Raw genomic sequence first — 17,045 nt, 5'->3', positions numbered from 1 at the left:
ATCTGGAGGCACTACTTGTATGGAGAAAGGTGTATTATATACACAGATCATAAGAGTCTCAAGTTTTTGCTAACTCAGAAGGAACTGAACCTTAGGCAAAGGAGATGGATCGAGTTGCTTAAGGATTATGATTGTTCAATCGAATATCACCCAGGCAAGGCTAATGTGGTAGCCGATGCTCTAAGTCGTAGAGTTGTATCTGATCTGAGAGCAATGTTTACTCGTCTAAGTCTGTTTGACGATGGAAGTCTGTTGGCTGAATTGCAAGTAAGGCCAACCTGGGTGGATCAGATTAAAGAGAAGCAGTTGAAAGATGAGTCTTTGGTCCCTCGTTTTCAACAAGTTAAGGAAGGGGAAACTTCTGAGTTTGGGATAAATGATGGTGGGGTTCTGTGTTTTCGAGGAAGAATTTGTGTTCCGAAGGACTCTGACTTGAGACAGTCAATTTTGAAGGAAGCTCATGGGGGACTTTGTGCCATGCATCCTGGAGGGAATAAGTTGTACCATGACTTGCGAGAACTGTATTGGTGGCTGGACTTAAGCGAGAGGTAATCGAATTTGTGGGAAATGTCGACATGCCGCCAGATGAAAGTGAGCATCGCCACCTTCCGGATTATTACACCCAGTAAAAATACCACTTTGGAGGTGGGAGAGTGTAACCATGGACTTTGTGAGTGGGCTACCCTTGTCACCATCGAAGAAAGACTCGATATGGGTGATTGTGGATAGGTTGACCAAGTCGGCTCATTTTATACCTGTTCGAACAGGCTTTTCTCTTCAGAAGTTAGCCAAGTTGTATGTGGCGGAGATTGTGCGACTGCATGGAGTTCCAGTTTCGATTATCTCTGATCGGGATCCTAGATTCACATCTCGGTTTTGGAAAAAGTTGCATGAGGCATTGGGAACGCGATTGAACTTTAGTACGGCTTTCCATCCCCAAACTGATGGTCAGTCAGAAAAAGTTATTCAGATTCTGGAAGACATGCTGAGGGGATGTGTTATTGATTTCCGAGGTAGTTGGGAGGATTACTTGCCTTTGGCAGAGTTTGCATACAACAATAGTTATCAGTCGAGTATTTGAATGGCACCTTATGAAGCACTGTATGGGCGAAGGTGTCGAACACCTAGTTGTTGGACTGAACTGGGGGAGCGACAAGTTCTTGGACCTGAGTTGGTGGCAGATACTGAGGATAAGGTCAAGTTAATTAGAGATCGGTTAAAGGAAGCGTCTGATAGGCAAAAGTCGTATGCAGATCTGAAGCGTAAGGAGATTGAATACTCAGTGGGCGATATGGTCTTCTTGAAGGTTTTACCTTGGAAGAAGATACTAAGGTTTGGCAGGAAGGGCAAGTTGAGTCCGCGGTTCATTGGACCTTATCGGGTTTTGAAGCAAGTAGGCCCAGTGGCTTATCAGTTGGAATTGCCTCCAGAGCTAGACAGGATTCACGATGTTTTTCACGTCTCCATGTTAAGGCGTTATCGTTCTGACCCTACTCATGTCGTGCCGGTTGCAGAAATTGAGGTGCGAACTAATTTGACCTTTGAGGAGGAGCCTGTACAAATATTGGATCGAGACGTTAAGGTTCTGAGGAGGAAATTGGTACCATTAGTGAAAGTGCTTCGGCGTAACCATGGCAGAGAAGAAGCTACTTGGGAGCCAGAGGAGGCAATGCAACAACAATACCCTCATCTGTTCGGATTAGGTAAATTTCGAGGACGAAATTTCTTTAAGGAGGGTAGAGTTGTAATGCCCCAATTTTCGGGAATTCTGTAAAAGTTGTAAAATTTAAAATTCTGTGTTCTGTTTGTTATGTGCAGGATTAATCATGTTGGTGGGCCTCTAGAAGGCCCAAGCTTAGGATAAAACCCGGTAGTTTTAATTAAATTTAATTCTATAAGAGAAAGGGGTTCTGATAAATTGGGCTTTTAGGAATTATTTGTGAAAAATGGATCACAAGGAAGCAAGTGGTAAGTGGCATGTGACGCCACCGGGAAGGATGTAGTGGCGTGTGGAAGCTTGGGAGGACCCAGTGTTCAAGTCACAATGACAAAGAAATTAAGTGATTAATTTTATGTACAGAAAAGGGAAGTAGTGGAACCGAAATAAAAGTCTGTCAGGAAGAGTTTAAGAGGGTAAAGGGATTGAATAAGGATAGAGATAAGGGAGGAAATCTAGGAGCTGATTGGGGTGAGCTGTGTTGGCCGAATTTTGGACTCTTGAGGAGCAAGAGGTGGCCGCCAAGGGTTTCTTTAGGGGTAAATTCGGCTAGGTTAAAGTGCCAGATAAATCGGACAATAGGGAGGAGTTGTGCCGTTTGTCGCTTTTCTTACCTTCTCCTTTAGCCATTTTTGCTTTCTTCTTATTCTCTTTCTCCATAGCCAACCTTTCAAACCTCTTGTCTATCTCCACCCTACTCTACATCACTTTCCTCCATTAATTTTCTTAGACTAAAGCCGAACCTCAAATCTCAAAATCCCGAAAGCTATATTCTTGTGTCGTTTTTCCAAAGCCATATTCCTCAATATGTTTTCCTTTTTTACCAACATTCCTCTCCTCTAAACCCCTAGCATCTGTCGACAACATTACCCAGGGTTATAGCCTCAAATTATTATTTTCTATATCACCTAGAAAAGCCGAAACTACAATAGAGTTAGGGACTTGTAGCCGAAACTTCAAAGCTTCTAGATTCAAGTTTTACCATCGTTTAAAGGTCGAATCTGCATCAAATCTACGTGGAAAGCAGAAAGGAATAAGTGGTAAGTGCTATCACTCCAAATCTAGTCTTATTTTTCAAGTTAGGAAAAAGCCGAAGTCCCTAAAATCTAGGGAGGCTATCGATTTGGGCATAGGGCATAAAGGGTCTTTAACCGATGATTTATTTTGATGATTAGTGTCTTCTCAAGGGTTGGATCGAAGGCTTGGATCTTTGGAGCGATCAGACTTGGATCTAGCCATCAGATTTCGGCAAAAAGGTAAAGTTTTAAAGGCTTTTAGAGACAGAGTCGAATATGGGTAAGTAATTATGGGGATTAGTGTTGTGATTTGCAATCTAAGAATTGTAGCAATGTAATTGTAGGTAGTTTGTGCGGGGATCTTGTCAGCAAGTCGTCACCAATCAGGTGTGTAACTGACACCCTTTCATAGGCTAGATCCGTAAAAGCCGAAAAGCCAAAATGCCGAAAAATCAGTATTTTGGGCACTTGCGAGTGTTCCAATGCTCGTAAGACGTAAAGGTAATTATTACTGGTAATCGGAAGTGATAAAACTGTGGTACACGCGATTTCGTGCGTTTTGATATTTGGGGCTTAATGGGCCAAAACTGGGTTAATGGGCCAACGGGCCCAATTCGGTAAGAACACTCGGTAAGTGTTTCTGGCTAAACGTAATGGCTACGATATGCATGAAAACCTTAGAAATAGTTAGATGTACTAGAGTACCCCTATGTATGCAAAATTACCATTATACCCTATGTATGCAAAATTACTATTATACCCCTATGTATGCAAAATGACCTTTATACCCCCAGGGTTAATTTTGTCTGAAAAGCATGATGAATTAAATCTGTATGATGTATGCCATGAATGAATATTTGTTGCATGGGGACATGGGTTATATTATGGAGGAAGCGTCCTGGTGGCTATGCCACAAATTATCTGTTCTGGTGGCCCTGCCACGTATATCTGTTCAGGTGGCACTGCCACAAAATATCTCAGATCTGGTGACTCTGTCACATTTTACAGATCTGCACCATGCTGCATATTTCTGTGTCATGTAGCGGTTGGGTGGGTCGAGTAGTCTCCCCACATGGTGAAAGGATGGTATGGGGGTGTATGTGGTTGGATATGGTTGGGTTTCTGCGTAAGCATGATATATCTGTTCTGGTCTTTTCTGGGCCTACGGGCTTTATTCTGATATCTCTTCCGGCCGAGGCCAACTTATTCTCTCTCGTGGTTTGAACCGATTTAGGCTATGGTTGGGTTGAATTACACACTGAGTTTTCCAAAACTCACCCCTTATTTTCACCCTCGCAGGTAATCTTCAACCATAATGGGCTTGGAGCTGTGAGGGATTCGGACTGGCCATATGTTTCTTGTAACACCCCTATCCCGTAACCATCGCCGGAATAAGTAAGGGGCATTACCGGACTTGTAACTCATGACAGAACGGTAAAACTTTTTTAAGATCATTCATTTGGATAAACACTAAACACGACCGAGGATAAAATGTAAACTTCTATAAGTAAACATCCAAAAGATGCCATTTTTATATGGCTTATATACAATAGTCAAAATATCATTCTACTATATTGTCTATCCTATACATGCCATAAGCTAAGTCTAATTACATAGTTGCCGTAATGGTAGATAGTGTGACGGCGTCGATGATCCCTAACCGGTAGTCGAATCCACAACCTATAAACCAAAACATGATCGAGCAGTAAGCTTTTGTAAGCTTAGTAAGTTTTAAGCAAAACAAAGTGTTCTCATTCACTATCATTAGTCATTCATTTCAACTGTTCGATGAAGTTAATCTAGAGCTTCATCTCGAACTATAATATCAATAAACGCATCACTTGGCTATCATATATATACTTTCGAATGATAATGACCTAGATGGTCAAATATTTCCAAAGCACATTCTTCATCAATTTTCAACTTTCAATAATCCTTTCCACTTGTTCATAATCACATCCATATTTTTAAGTATTTCAACATGACAAGTACTAAATTTCCGTAGGCACATAAAGAACCAAACATATTCCTTATCACATATACGTAAGCTTACAAAACATAATCCTTACCTTGTACTGGCACATCTAGCTGAACCCAACCCATACTCAAATCATAAGGCTTTTGGGCAGAATATGTACTAATACATAAGAATATTTCGTCACATACTTCATTATACAAGCATACCATTACCAATTAGATCATTCTCATATTTGGAGTTATAATATTAATCACATTTACCTACCTCTTTAATACTGATAATTCACCTTGAAATCACTCCACCGATGAGTAAGTAATACGTACCTGAATGTCTTAAATACATAATACTTATTTGATGGTAACTTATTGCAGATACTCAATACCAAAGTCTTACTTGAATCCTAGCATTTAGCCGTCGGGTCTTTAAAGCTCGGATATAGTACGAGCACGAAAGCCTACGGATATTAATCAGATAATATTCTCGCATAAAGCCTGCGGGGTTTTAACCCGGATATAGTACTGACACAAATGCCCTTCGGGACTTATCACATTTATACACTTTCACATCTATCACATTGGCCATTCGGCCTTATCACATATATACACCTTCACATCCATCACATCGGCCATTAGGTCTTATCTCATATATACACTTTCACATTCATCACATTGGCCATTAGGTCTTATCACATATACACACTTTCACATTCATCACATTGGCCATTCGGCCTTATCACATATATACACTTTCACATTCATCACATCGGCCATTAGGCCTTTTCACATATACACACCTTGTACATCAATTTCATCATAACAAAATTGACTAGGTATACTAGTCATTTACGGCTTATAGCTTCACTTTAATACGGATGTGGTACTTTGATTACCAATATTTAATCGATAGCTTATAAGCAACTCAAATAGTTTTATTAAGGTTTACAACATAATCACAAATTCAGCACAAGCTGTTTTTCCTGAGCAATAGTCATTAAATTATTCGTAAATGGAGCTACGAAACTCCAAATGAAGTGCCGTTAATTTTCCTGAAAATAGACTCATACATATTTTATCCAACAAATTTTCAGAATTTTGGTTTGGCCAATCAATGCCAGATTTTTCTTCAAGTTTCCACTATTTCACCGTTTGACTATGCTGACCACTCTTCACTACTGAATCAAATTTCTCATTGTACAAAATTCAAAATATGTTCTAGTTTATTTCATTTGAAACTAGACTCACTAAGGCATCTAGAATATAAATTTTGTCTTTTAATTTGTACAATTTATAATGATTTTCTAAAATAGAACAGAGGATTACAGTGTCATTCTCAAGACCTTTGTCTCACACAACTTTAAATATCTCATTATCGGAAATTCCTTTGCTTACACGGTTTCTTTTATAAGAAACTAGACTCATTAAGCTTTAATTTCATGTTTCATTCAGCCTCTAATTCAAGTCCATAAATTTATGGTGATTTCTAAAGTCACGTTATCTTTGCTGTCCTAAGTGCACTATTTCAAATTACACTTAAATTCCCAAGCTCAAACACTTAAGAACTTACCATTTGAGCTTAGAACATAACATGGCCACATCATATCTTATTAAATCAACTCATCATGTCCTATTATGATTGAATTTACTCAACGTTTAATCACTTAAAACTTACCTCGAAGTGGTCGACGACTAGATATCCACGGCTATTCGCTTACTTTCTCTTTATCCAAAATTGCCCTCTATGCTCTTGAGTCTAATTAACAAAATTTAAACTATTTTAATCATCTTGTTATATCATTAAAAACAACAAGGTAAATCTTCTCAATGAAACTCATAAAAACCATTCGGTATTTCATAAAAACCATCCCAAATACATTTACCTAGGTATCACCATGTCGCCTTATATACATATACTAGTTATGTGGTCAATTTTACCGATGACCTATGCATATAACTAATTACACCTTTAATAATATTCACAAATCCGATTATCCACATGACTACCTTAGCATATTATTAGTTAGCTTCTTATCCAAATTTGCCATAAAGAAAATTAACTCATATACCCTCAAGTGCATAAGCAATTGCATCCAAAGGACACTTTAAATGCATGTTATGAAAGTAACCGAATGCACATATATTTATACCAAGACATCATATACTTCAAAACCAACTATCAAGGCATAAAGCCGAACCTTCAAAATCAATTATCAATACTCGTTCAAACATGCCCTCCTACAAATATACAAGTTCTCCATTGGTTAAACTAAATCATGCTTTAAGGTTTAACACATTTAACCATTAGAGAGTTAATCAAATTAGCATTCAATTATTCTATACACCCACCATTAACCGAATCTCATTTAATCAAATTTATTTCTTGACAATTTCATCACATTCGGTCATTGGTAATTTAATTCTATAAAGAGTCAAATTTTACTTCAAATCACTAAGGTGAGGTTATTATAATTTAACCTCTATTTTCGAATGCCCCCTTCTCCATCAAACCATCAAATTTTCAAATTATAATAGGTTCATAACTCATTTAACCACTAATTCCATGCCAAGCATAAAAAGGCCATGGGTTTTACACCTAACTTACAAGACCATAAAACATAAAGGTTTAATGTTCATCTTTAACACAATTATCACACTTCAAACTAAATTTTCAGCTTCATATATCCCACACCGATTTTTTTTCCATGCTCAATTTCCATGGCCGAATGAAATTATGCCCTAATTCATGAACCTAAACAACATTGGCCAACTTTCCAAGCTCATTTGAGCCATCAAGCACATTTAGTTTGTTCATACTCAACTAGAATCAATTATCCTCCCAAAATCATCAAACATACAAAATATACCCCATTAAGCTCATGACCGATTGCTACATGCTTCATGAACACAAAAATTTCACATGGGTCTTGTTGCAAGCTTCAAAACCAACCAAAATTCACAACTTTTCAAAGAAAATAACATGAACCTTACCTTATTTGAAGCCTTCTTTTGCCGAATGCCCTAAGCTCAAAGGTTTCTATTTTCTTTCTCAACTCACGGCAAGAAGAAGAAGAAATGGCCTTGTTATTTTCACCTCAAACATGTTTTATTCATTTATTTCATTAACTTTTATTATTTCTATTTTATGAAACCATTTTCTTTAATATAAACAAATATATTATTAACATTATTTACTAACATACAAAGCACAAAATGCCAAAATGTGTCATTCATGCACATCCTTGCCGCCCACTACCAAGAAAAAGGAATGTTTGACATGCAAGTCCCTCATGCTTCAAACCATGCAATTTTAGCCACTTCCAATTAACCTATGACATTTTCAAGATTTTTCACATAAGCCCTTTTTATTTATTTCACATCCAAATGACAAAATTTAAAGCATGAAATTTTCACACATACTTATTCATAAATAATAAGCATAAAATATAACAATTAATTATTTTTGTGACTTTGGTTTTGTGGTCCCGAAACCACTTTCCTACTAGGGTCAAATTAGGGGTGTCACATTTCTACAAACCTGGTTTCTTTCTGGTGAACTGGACGTCCTTTTAATTTCATTTATGGTTTTGGGTTTTAAGTGTAATAAGGCCTTTTAATTATTTTTTTATGGTTTTGTTTTACTTTTATTATTTTATTTTATTATGATGAAAAAAACTATGATAACTAAGGAAAATGGATTAGCTTTAGGACGCGTTTTCAAAAACATTAAGGGATTTCAAAATAACACGATTACAAGTAAGACTTCCGCTAAGCAAACGTTTTCAAACTTAATCATTTTCATAAGATAGACATAACCAGACGGTTTTCTCAAAATTATACGAGTCGTTAAGGTGTGGCAATGGTGGTGTGCATGTCTAGGATTGGATCCGAAGGGAGCTTGGTACTTAAGCAGTCCGACGGACTCACCTCCTCTTCTTCCTGGTTTCCTACCTGGTGCATAGCTTCTATTCACCTTAACCTGCTTTAAAAAGTATCTTTTACAACCCCAACTAAGTTTTCCAAACTAAGTAAAATGGAACGTTTTGAACGCATCGATGTGGCGCACCGGATCCGGTCATAACGTCTAGGCCGGGTTTAGGGTGTTACACTTTCATGTGTTGAATGTTAAGTTTATTTGTATATGGCTTACTAAGCTTTTGAAAGCTTACTTTGTGTGTGTTTGCATTGTTTTATAGATATCCTACCAAAAACTCGAGGACCATCAAGGATCGTCACCATACTATCGAACCTTGCTTTGGTACCTTTTGAAAATGTATATATTGGAGTATGCAATGTATAGGCTAGAAGCACTTTGATAATGTTTTGTGATGTATATATCTAGCCATGTGATATGGTTTAATTATGATTGAACTTATAGTTTGATTTTGGTACATGATATGTGATGCAAAATATGCTTATGTGATGTATCTATGAATGACCAAATGAAATGGTCAACTTTGGTAAGTTTTGGTATGTTCATATTTGAGAAAATGGTAAGTTTTGGTCATGAGATTGAATGATGTAAATTTGAAGTATTTAAAAATATGCTTTGGTATGATTTTGGTTTAGATTTGGTATGATTTGGTTGGTGAATTAAGAATAGAATTTGTTGATAATGTTATGGCATGAATGGTGTATGATTTGGTTGTGAAATGATTGAGAATTTGGTATAAAATGTTGTGGTTTTGATGCTTGTAGGGAGGACCTTTAATGGGTGGCAAATTGGCCTTGTAAATGGCCTATTTTTGCCCACACGGGCAGAGACACGGGCGTGTGTCTCAGCCGTGATGCTCGAGGGCCATTTTGAAATGATTCTGGGCAGACCATACGGTTGCACACATGGGCGTGTGCTAGGCTGTGTGGCCAAGTCAGTTTCGGCCACGGGTGAGACACATGGGTGTGTGGTCAGCTGTGTGGCTAAGTTAGTAGCCTCCCTAATTTTCACATAGCCAAGCACATGGATGAGTCTTGTGGCCGTGTGCACAAGTCAGTATGTATGCCCTGTTTTGACACGACCTGGACGCATGGGTGTGTCTAAAGCTGTGTGAGGCACACGGTCTGTTCACACGGGCGTGTGATCTATACAACTTTGAAAAATTTTTAAGTTTAGAAAAAAATTTTGTATGCATCCAGGTTAGTCCCGATCCCTTTTTAATGCATGCTTAAGGTCTCGATGACCTATATAAGGGACTCTATAATAATGTTTGATTATGATTGTGGATGATGTTTATGAAATATTTGTAAAATGTTTCAATTTTTTCAGTAACGCCTTTAACCCTAGTCTGGCGACGGATATGGGTTAGGTGTATTACATAACACCTTGCCATTTATACCTCTCTGGCGAGTTCACCTCGCACATCATTGATCCTTTAATTTCTTCACTCTCACTTAATTTAATCCCTATTTTTTATCCTAACATCACCTTTAATGTTTAATCATAGATCTATACCTTTAATTTCACACAATTCCAAAAATATTCATTTTTTGAAAAATCACATTTCTTTTCAATCACATAGAAGAGAAATAATTTGATCTTTTCAAATTAATTAAATATTTATTAAATTAAGATTATAAACCTCTTGATTACGTCAAAATGAATTGAAAATCATTTTAAAATAGTACTTAGCCATTATTATGAGATCTACCAAAAAAAAGCTTTAAATCAATAGATCTTATAAATTATTGATTAGTGATAAGCTATAAAAGTAACATATTTTAATCTCATTCTTAATGCATTTTTGGATGATTAATTATGAAAATTAGTTATTTTGATGCTCCTAGCCCTTTAAAGTCATGTTTCTATACTAAGGAGAGCATTTGGGATAGAAATGAGCAAAAATGAGCCAAAATCAAACAAAAAGATCTATTTTCAGGAGTCACATGGGTAGGACACACGCCCATGTGTATCACACGGGTTGGACACACTCCTATGTGCCAGTCCGTGTTGATTTCGTACCTTACTTCCCAAATATGCGGGAAAACACAATTTTTAGGCTTTCTAAGCATTCTAAAGTCTATAAATACCAACTAGAAGAAGACACAATGGAGCATCAGAGAAGATCGAAGAAAACACTTAAAAAACACCATCGGAATCAATTCGGAAACGGATCTCCATCAATATTGAAAATATCCTTTTAATTTCTTTCAAAGTTTTATTGAGTTTCTTTATGTCCTATGATTAGTCTGGCTTTGAGATGTTTCTATTTACTATTATGAATTGATTCCCTAGATACCTAGGGAGGATAAAACCTATGATGAATCCTTTTATTTAATGTCTGTTTTTACGCAATAAATATTTGATTCTTGTTCTCAATTATGTATGCTTATTTCTTGTTTTAATATTTCTGGGATATTAATTCATGTTTAATGTGCTTAATTCAGTGGAGGAAAAGTCTCTGTTTAAGAGTAGATCTAGCATAATTGAGTGGAGGTGCATGCAATCCTAGAAATAGGATGACATAAATCTACCGGATTAGAGTCACATCTAATAAGGGAATCCATCGATCGAGTTAATGCGACTATAGGGGTTTAAATTAGAAAGAAATTTCAATTAATCAACCTAGAGTCAGTTTTTCTTACTCTCAAAAGAGATATTAATATAATTTAGGGATTTCTACAGATCAAGACACAAGTGAATAAATCATTTAATTCATACTAATAATAATAGGTGGACTCTTTCCTGGGTATTGTTTGTCTCATCGGTTAATATTTGATTATTTCCTTGAGTCATTCTCTGTTGCGTTCTTAGTTAAATTAGTTTAGTAAATTTAGATTAAAATACATCACTCCAAATTATTGGCTAAATAATAGAAAAACGGTAATTACTAACACTTTCAGTCCTCGTGGATACGATATTCTCTAGTCACCATAGCTATACTATTGTTCGATAGGTACGCTTCCCTTTGTCGTATTTATAGTTAGTTTAGTGACCATCAAATTTTTGGCATTGTTGCCGGGGACTAAAATATTAGGAACACTTATTAATTTAGCCTTTATTTTATTTTATTTTATTTTATTTTAATTTTTACATTCTAATTTTTCTTTTATTTGCTTCTAATAGGTTCCTTTAGTTTATGACTAGAAGAAACCCATCGAGACCATTACTGTTTGATAGTGAAATTGAAAGTACAGCACATAGAAACCGTAGAGAAGGAAGGCAGAGTTTAGAAAATCTAGTAAACGAACAAGAGGACATTGTTGTTACTGAAGAGATGGGTGATAACCAGAATAATCATCTACCTCCTGTAGTTGCTACAGATCCAGATCCTGTTCCTCGTACTATGTACGATTATGCCAAGCCCACTCTAAATGGGACTGAATCGAGTATTGTGTGACCCATCATTACTGTTCAAATGGTACAACAATTTGTTTAGTTCGATGGTTTGCAAGACGAAGATCCAAATACTCGTTTGGCTAATTTCTTGGAAATCTGTGACACTTTGAAGATAAATGACGCCATTGACGATGCCATTTGCTTACTGTTATTCCTTTTCTCATTGAAGAACAAAGCTAAACGGTAGTTAAACCACGAGGTTCCATCAATAGATAGGCTCAAATGACCAAGAAGTTCCTTTTGAAGTACTTCCCACCGGCTAAGACAGCCAAGTTGAGGAATGATATATATTCCTTTGTTTAGATTGATTTAGAGACTTTATATGATGCATGGGAGAGGTACAATGATTTATTGAGAAGGTGCCCTCACCATGGGTTACCCTTATGGTTACAGGTTCAAACCTTTTACAATGGTTTGAATCCTTCTACTAGATAGTTGATCGATGCAGTAGTCGATGAAACACTTAACAATAAAACACCCGAAGCGGCTTATGACTTTATAGAAGAGATGACACTGAATAATTATCAGTGGCAAGTAATGAGGACGAAGTTGATGAAAGCAACTAGTGTTTTAAACTTAGATGCAGTCACCATGTTATCAAATCAAGTAGAACTTTTAAATAAGAAAATTGATGGTTTATATGTTTCTATATAGGTACATCCAGTGATGTAATGTGATACAAATGGAGGAGGAATGAATAATCCAGAATGTTTACCCTTCGCTCCTAAGACAGAAAACGAAATCAATTATATGGGTAGTAATTCTAGGCCTCAAAATAACCCTTATAGTAATAACTATAATGCAGGTTGGAGGAACCATCCCAATTTCTCTTGGGGTGGTCAAGGAAATCAAAGAGCACAACCCCCTTCGAGCTTCCAACAACAACCTTACCAATAAGAGAAAAAGCCGAACCTCGAGGAGATGTTGACAAAGTTTGTCTTGGTGTCAAAAACCCGCTTTTAAAATACTGAAGCAGCACTAAAAAAATCAGCAAGCATCAATTCAAGGGCTCAAGAACCAAATAGGTCAGCTTGCTAAATTAATTTCAGGATGACCACAAGGTAGCTTGCCTAGCAATACTGAAACTAACCCAATGGAGCAACTTCATACAATTACTATTTGAGATGAAGAAGGGTTAGTTGAATCTGAACAAGAACCGAGGCAACAAATTGTGTTAAATAATGATAAGTTGAGGTAAGCTAGAAAGAGCAAAAGCTAGTTGTTAAGGAACTCAAACCTCGAGTGTCATATCCCAACACGATGAAGAGAGACCATATGAACAAAAAATTTGGTAAATTTCTTAAACTCATGAAAAAATTACATATTAACTTATCGTTTGTTAAGCTCTTTTTAGATGCCCAATTATGTCAAATTTTTAAAGGAGTTGTTGGCAAACAAATAGAAGTTAGACGATTCATCGACTATGGAACTCAATGTGGTTTGCTCGACCATCTTACAAAATAAACTACCTAACAAACTGACAGATCCAAGGAGTTTTATTGTTCCTTTTTAATTAGTATTTTAAATATTGATAATGTTGTGGCTAATTTAGTGGCTAGTATCAATGTCACGCCCTATAAAATGTTTAAACAACTAGGTCTTGGGAAACCCAAACAAACTAGTATGAGTATTCAATTAGTGGATAGAACCATTAGATATCCTAGGGGTGTTATTAAGGATGTGCTTGTTAAAATTGATAAATTCATATTCCCTGTTGACTTTGTTGTGTTAGATATAGATGAGGGTAGTGAGGTACCTTTAATTTTAGGATAATGATTTTTAGCAATTGCTAGGACTATAATAGATATTGGTATGGGTGAGTTAGTACTTCGTGTAGGTGACAAAATGATTACTTTCCAGGCTCATAATTCTATGAGAACATTTAGTGATCGAGACGATTTTAAATCTTTTGTTAATGTTAGTGACTATGTGGCTCAACCTTCTTTGTAAGAAACCCCTTGAAAAAATGTAATGGGGTCATGTTTCAATCAATGCAATAGAAACAGAACGATTTATGATGAACGACTGTTACAAATCGATGAACTAGATGAATGGGGAGCACATGTGAAGAAGAAATCGAAAAAACACGATGAATAGCCAAAGCAACACCATGATGAGCATGTGATAAGAACAAACCAATTTAAGATTGGGTGCAATGTACTACTAGACAAAACGGGTGCAATGTACTACTAGACAAAACGGATCCATGAATTGCCTCTTCAGAGCTTGATGCAAACAAATCAAACCAATTTACAGTACTAAACGTCTTCCCTTACGGCAAAGTCGAGGTAACTCAGTTTGAATTCGACATATTTAAGGTAAACAGTACTCAACTTAAACCTTATCTTGGTAAAATGTTTGATAATAAGAAAGAGGAGCCTCAACTCCACGAACTACCATAACCGTGCAAATACAAGGTAAGTCTAGCTTAGGCTCTAAATAAGAGCTTCTCGAGAGGCAACCCAAGTGTTAACACTTTGCTAATTCCTTTAATTTTATTTCAGTTATTTTTAAAATTAGTTAATTTTCAAAAAAAAAAATTAACCCACACAGCCTTGACACACGGGCATGTCCTAGGCCGTGTGTACAATGGGGCATTCGATAGTGAGTTACACAGCCTAGAGACATGGTCATGTGACCCACATGACCTGGACATACAGGTGTGCCCTTGGCCATGTGGATACCAGACTTAATTTTTTCAAAAATTTGAAGGTTACACGGCCTGGACACAAGTGTATGGCACACACGGGTGTGTCCCAAGCCGTCTGAGTCATGGATCTAATTTTTTTCAATTCTATTTCAAGTTAGAGAGTTACACAGGCAAAAGACATGGTTCGGGCACACGGGCATGTTGGTGGCCGTGTGACTCACACGGACTCTCACACGGGCGTAGGAGAAGCAAAAGATATCACACGGCTCGGCACACGACCATGTAAGGACTGGGCTTACAATTTAAATTACGCACAAGCTAAGAAGGATCCACACGAGTGTGTGACACGACCGTATGGCCCAACACGGCCTTCACACAACTGTCACCCTTAAAACCCTAGCCCCTATTTTCCTTTTGTTTGTCTTTTTCTTCTCTCAAAAACAAACCCTAGCTGCCACTTCGCAACATCTCAATGCCATCGAACTCCGTTCACCTCACCCTTTCAGCGATTGTCTTCCCTCCTCTCTAATGCTGTTCACCCTCCTCCCTTTATTCTCCCATCCCTTTCCACCTTCCTCACCCCCTCCCTTCACCATCGGTTGTCCCCACGCCCTCCATTTCTTTTCTTCCTTCTTTCCCTTTCCCTTCTGCCTTTCTTCCCCTACGCACACCCTCACCCCCCATCCACGTTGCACCCCCTTCACAACCCTCTCTTCATGCACACCAGCCCTTCGACATAGCCACCCCACACTACGCCTCATTGACAGTCGCCCTGTGCCTCCCATGTGCGACTCTTCGTCATAACTCCGGCCAAAGTCTCCTATCAGTCCCCCTATTTACCCTATTTTTATTCATTTATTTATTATTTTATTAGTTTCTTTAATTTATTTATTTTATTCTTCTGCTTCTTTACTGGGTAGATCTTATAGTGAGCACAACACCGTATGACCTGAGTCGGTCAAATGTGACTTCTCTTCCTCTGGTCTTACACTACATTCATGCCATCTTGGCTCACACATTGACCAGCAGGAGAGAAAGCACCGAGTCGTTGGTACCACCGATGCTTATTTTTTTGTGGAACATGGCTACGGGGTATATTTTTTATTTAGCCTACTTCGTCACTCTCGCCATTCAGCATCAGACAAAGTACAGCAGGAAGGGTCCAATCTATTTAGGCCCTTATGTGACTCAACTTGTGTAACACCCCAAACCCGGTCCAGACGTTATGGCCGAATCTGACGTGCCACATTGGAGTTGAAAACCCACGTTCCGTTTTAGTGTTTTAAAACCATACATTTTATTGAGTTAACAAAGTGTATGGAAGTTGGGCACCGGTAGGTATCCGAGACAGAGGAGGTGAGCCATGAAGGTCGCTAAGTACCAAGCTCTTTTGTTGGATCCAATCCTAGACATGCCCACAACCATAGCCACACTTTGTTATATCGAGTTTAAATTTGTTTAAGTGGACGTCTTTGATAAATCGATTAATCGTGGTGTTGAGATATTTTGAAAACAAGTATCATTTTGAAAACACGTCCTAAGTCTAGCCCATTTGAATAATTATTAACCAATTTTTAAAGTTATTAAAATTAAAATAATTCAAAAGAAATAAAAGGAAAGTTAAAATTGGCCTTATTACAACCCAAAATAAATAATAATTAAAGGAAATTAAATGAAAACCAACACTTATTTAAAAGTCCAAAGACAATCACCGTGGCCACTCAATCCCTCCGCCCAAGTCCCCACATCAAGGCTCACCTGCAAGGTTAAGGAAAGGGGGGTGAGTTTGGAAACTCAGTGTGCAACAAGCCCCTTTTAGAGCCCAAAACAATAACTGCCTGTTGGGTCTAAGCCCAAATCCAATCTCAATCATGCACTGGGCCGTAGCCCTTTTCATATTTCATATTTCATAATACTGGGCTGAAGCCTTTTCATATTTCATATTACTGGGCCGAAGCCTTTTCAGATTTCATATTACTAGGCCGAAGCCTTTACTGTAAACGGTATGGCCCTTAGGCCCATTTCAATGTCACATATAATTTCAATGAAAGAATGCAACCCATTTGGGGAGACTACTCAACCCACCATCCGCTACTCTCCACCCGTACCAACCAACACACCATGTGGGGATTAACTCGACCCACCCCGCCAAACTCTCCACTGGCAGCATAGCTGCTTTATCATATAACTAGAGGCCTAGCCTCTTGTAATAACTGGGGCAAAAGCCCTTTCAATAACTGGGGCATAAGCCCTTTTATAACTGGGGCATAAGCCCTTTTGATAACTGGGGCATAAGCCCTTTTGATAACTGGGGCATAAGCCCTTTTTCACTTCCTCCATCCATATAAAAACCCAACC

The 17,045-nt window shown here is 37.7% G+C and overlaps 1 non-coding gene across 1 annotated transcript; it reads right to left on the bottom strand.

Moving 5' to 3' along the window:
• Positions 1–12,307: 12,307 nt before the first annotated feature.
• On the bottom strand, positions 12,308–12,414 carry LOC128284911 (small nucleolar RNA R71). The gene has a single exon (XR_008275330.1). It is a non-coding gene; the product is annotated as a small nucleolar RNA R71 (small nucleolar RNA).
• Between the last annotated feature and the right edge of the window lie 4,631 nt (positions 12,415–17,045).

Source organism: Gossypium arboreum, chromosome 11, assembly GCF_025698485.1.
Source record: "Gossypium arboreum isolate Shixiya-1 chromosome 11, ASM2569848v2, whole genome shotgun sequence".
Lineage (NCBI taxonomy): Eukaryota > Viridiplantae > Streptophyta > Magnoliopsida > Malvales > Malvaceae > Gossypium > Gossypium arboreum.
Note: the sequence above shows the minus strand (reverse complement) of the source record. Positions and strands in the feature narration are given on the sequence as shown.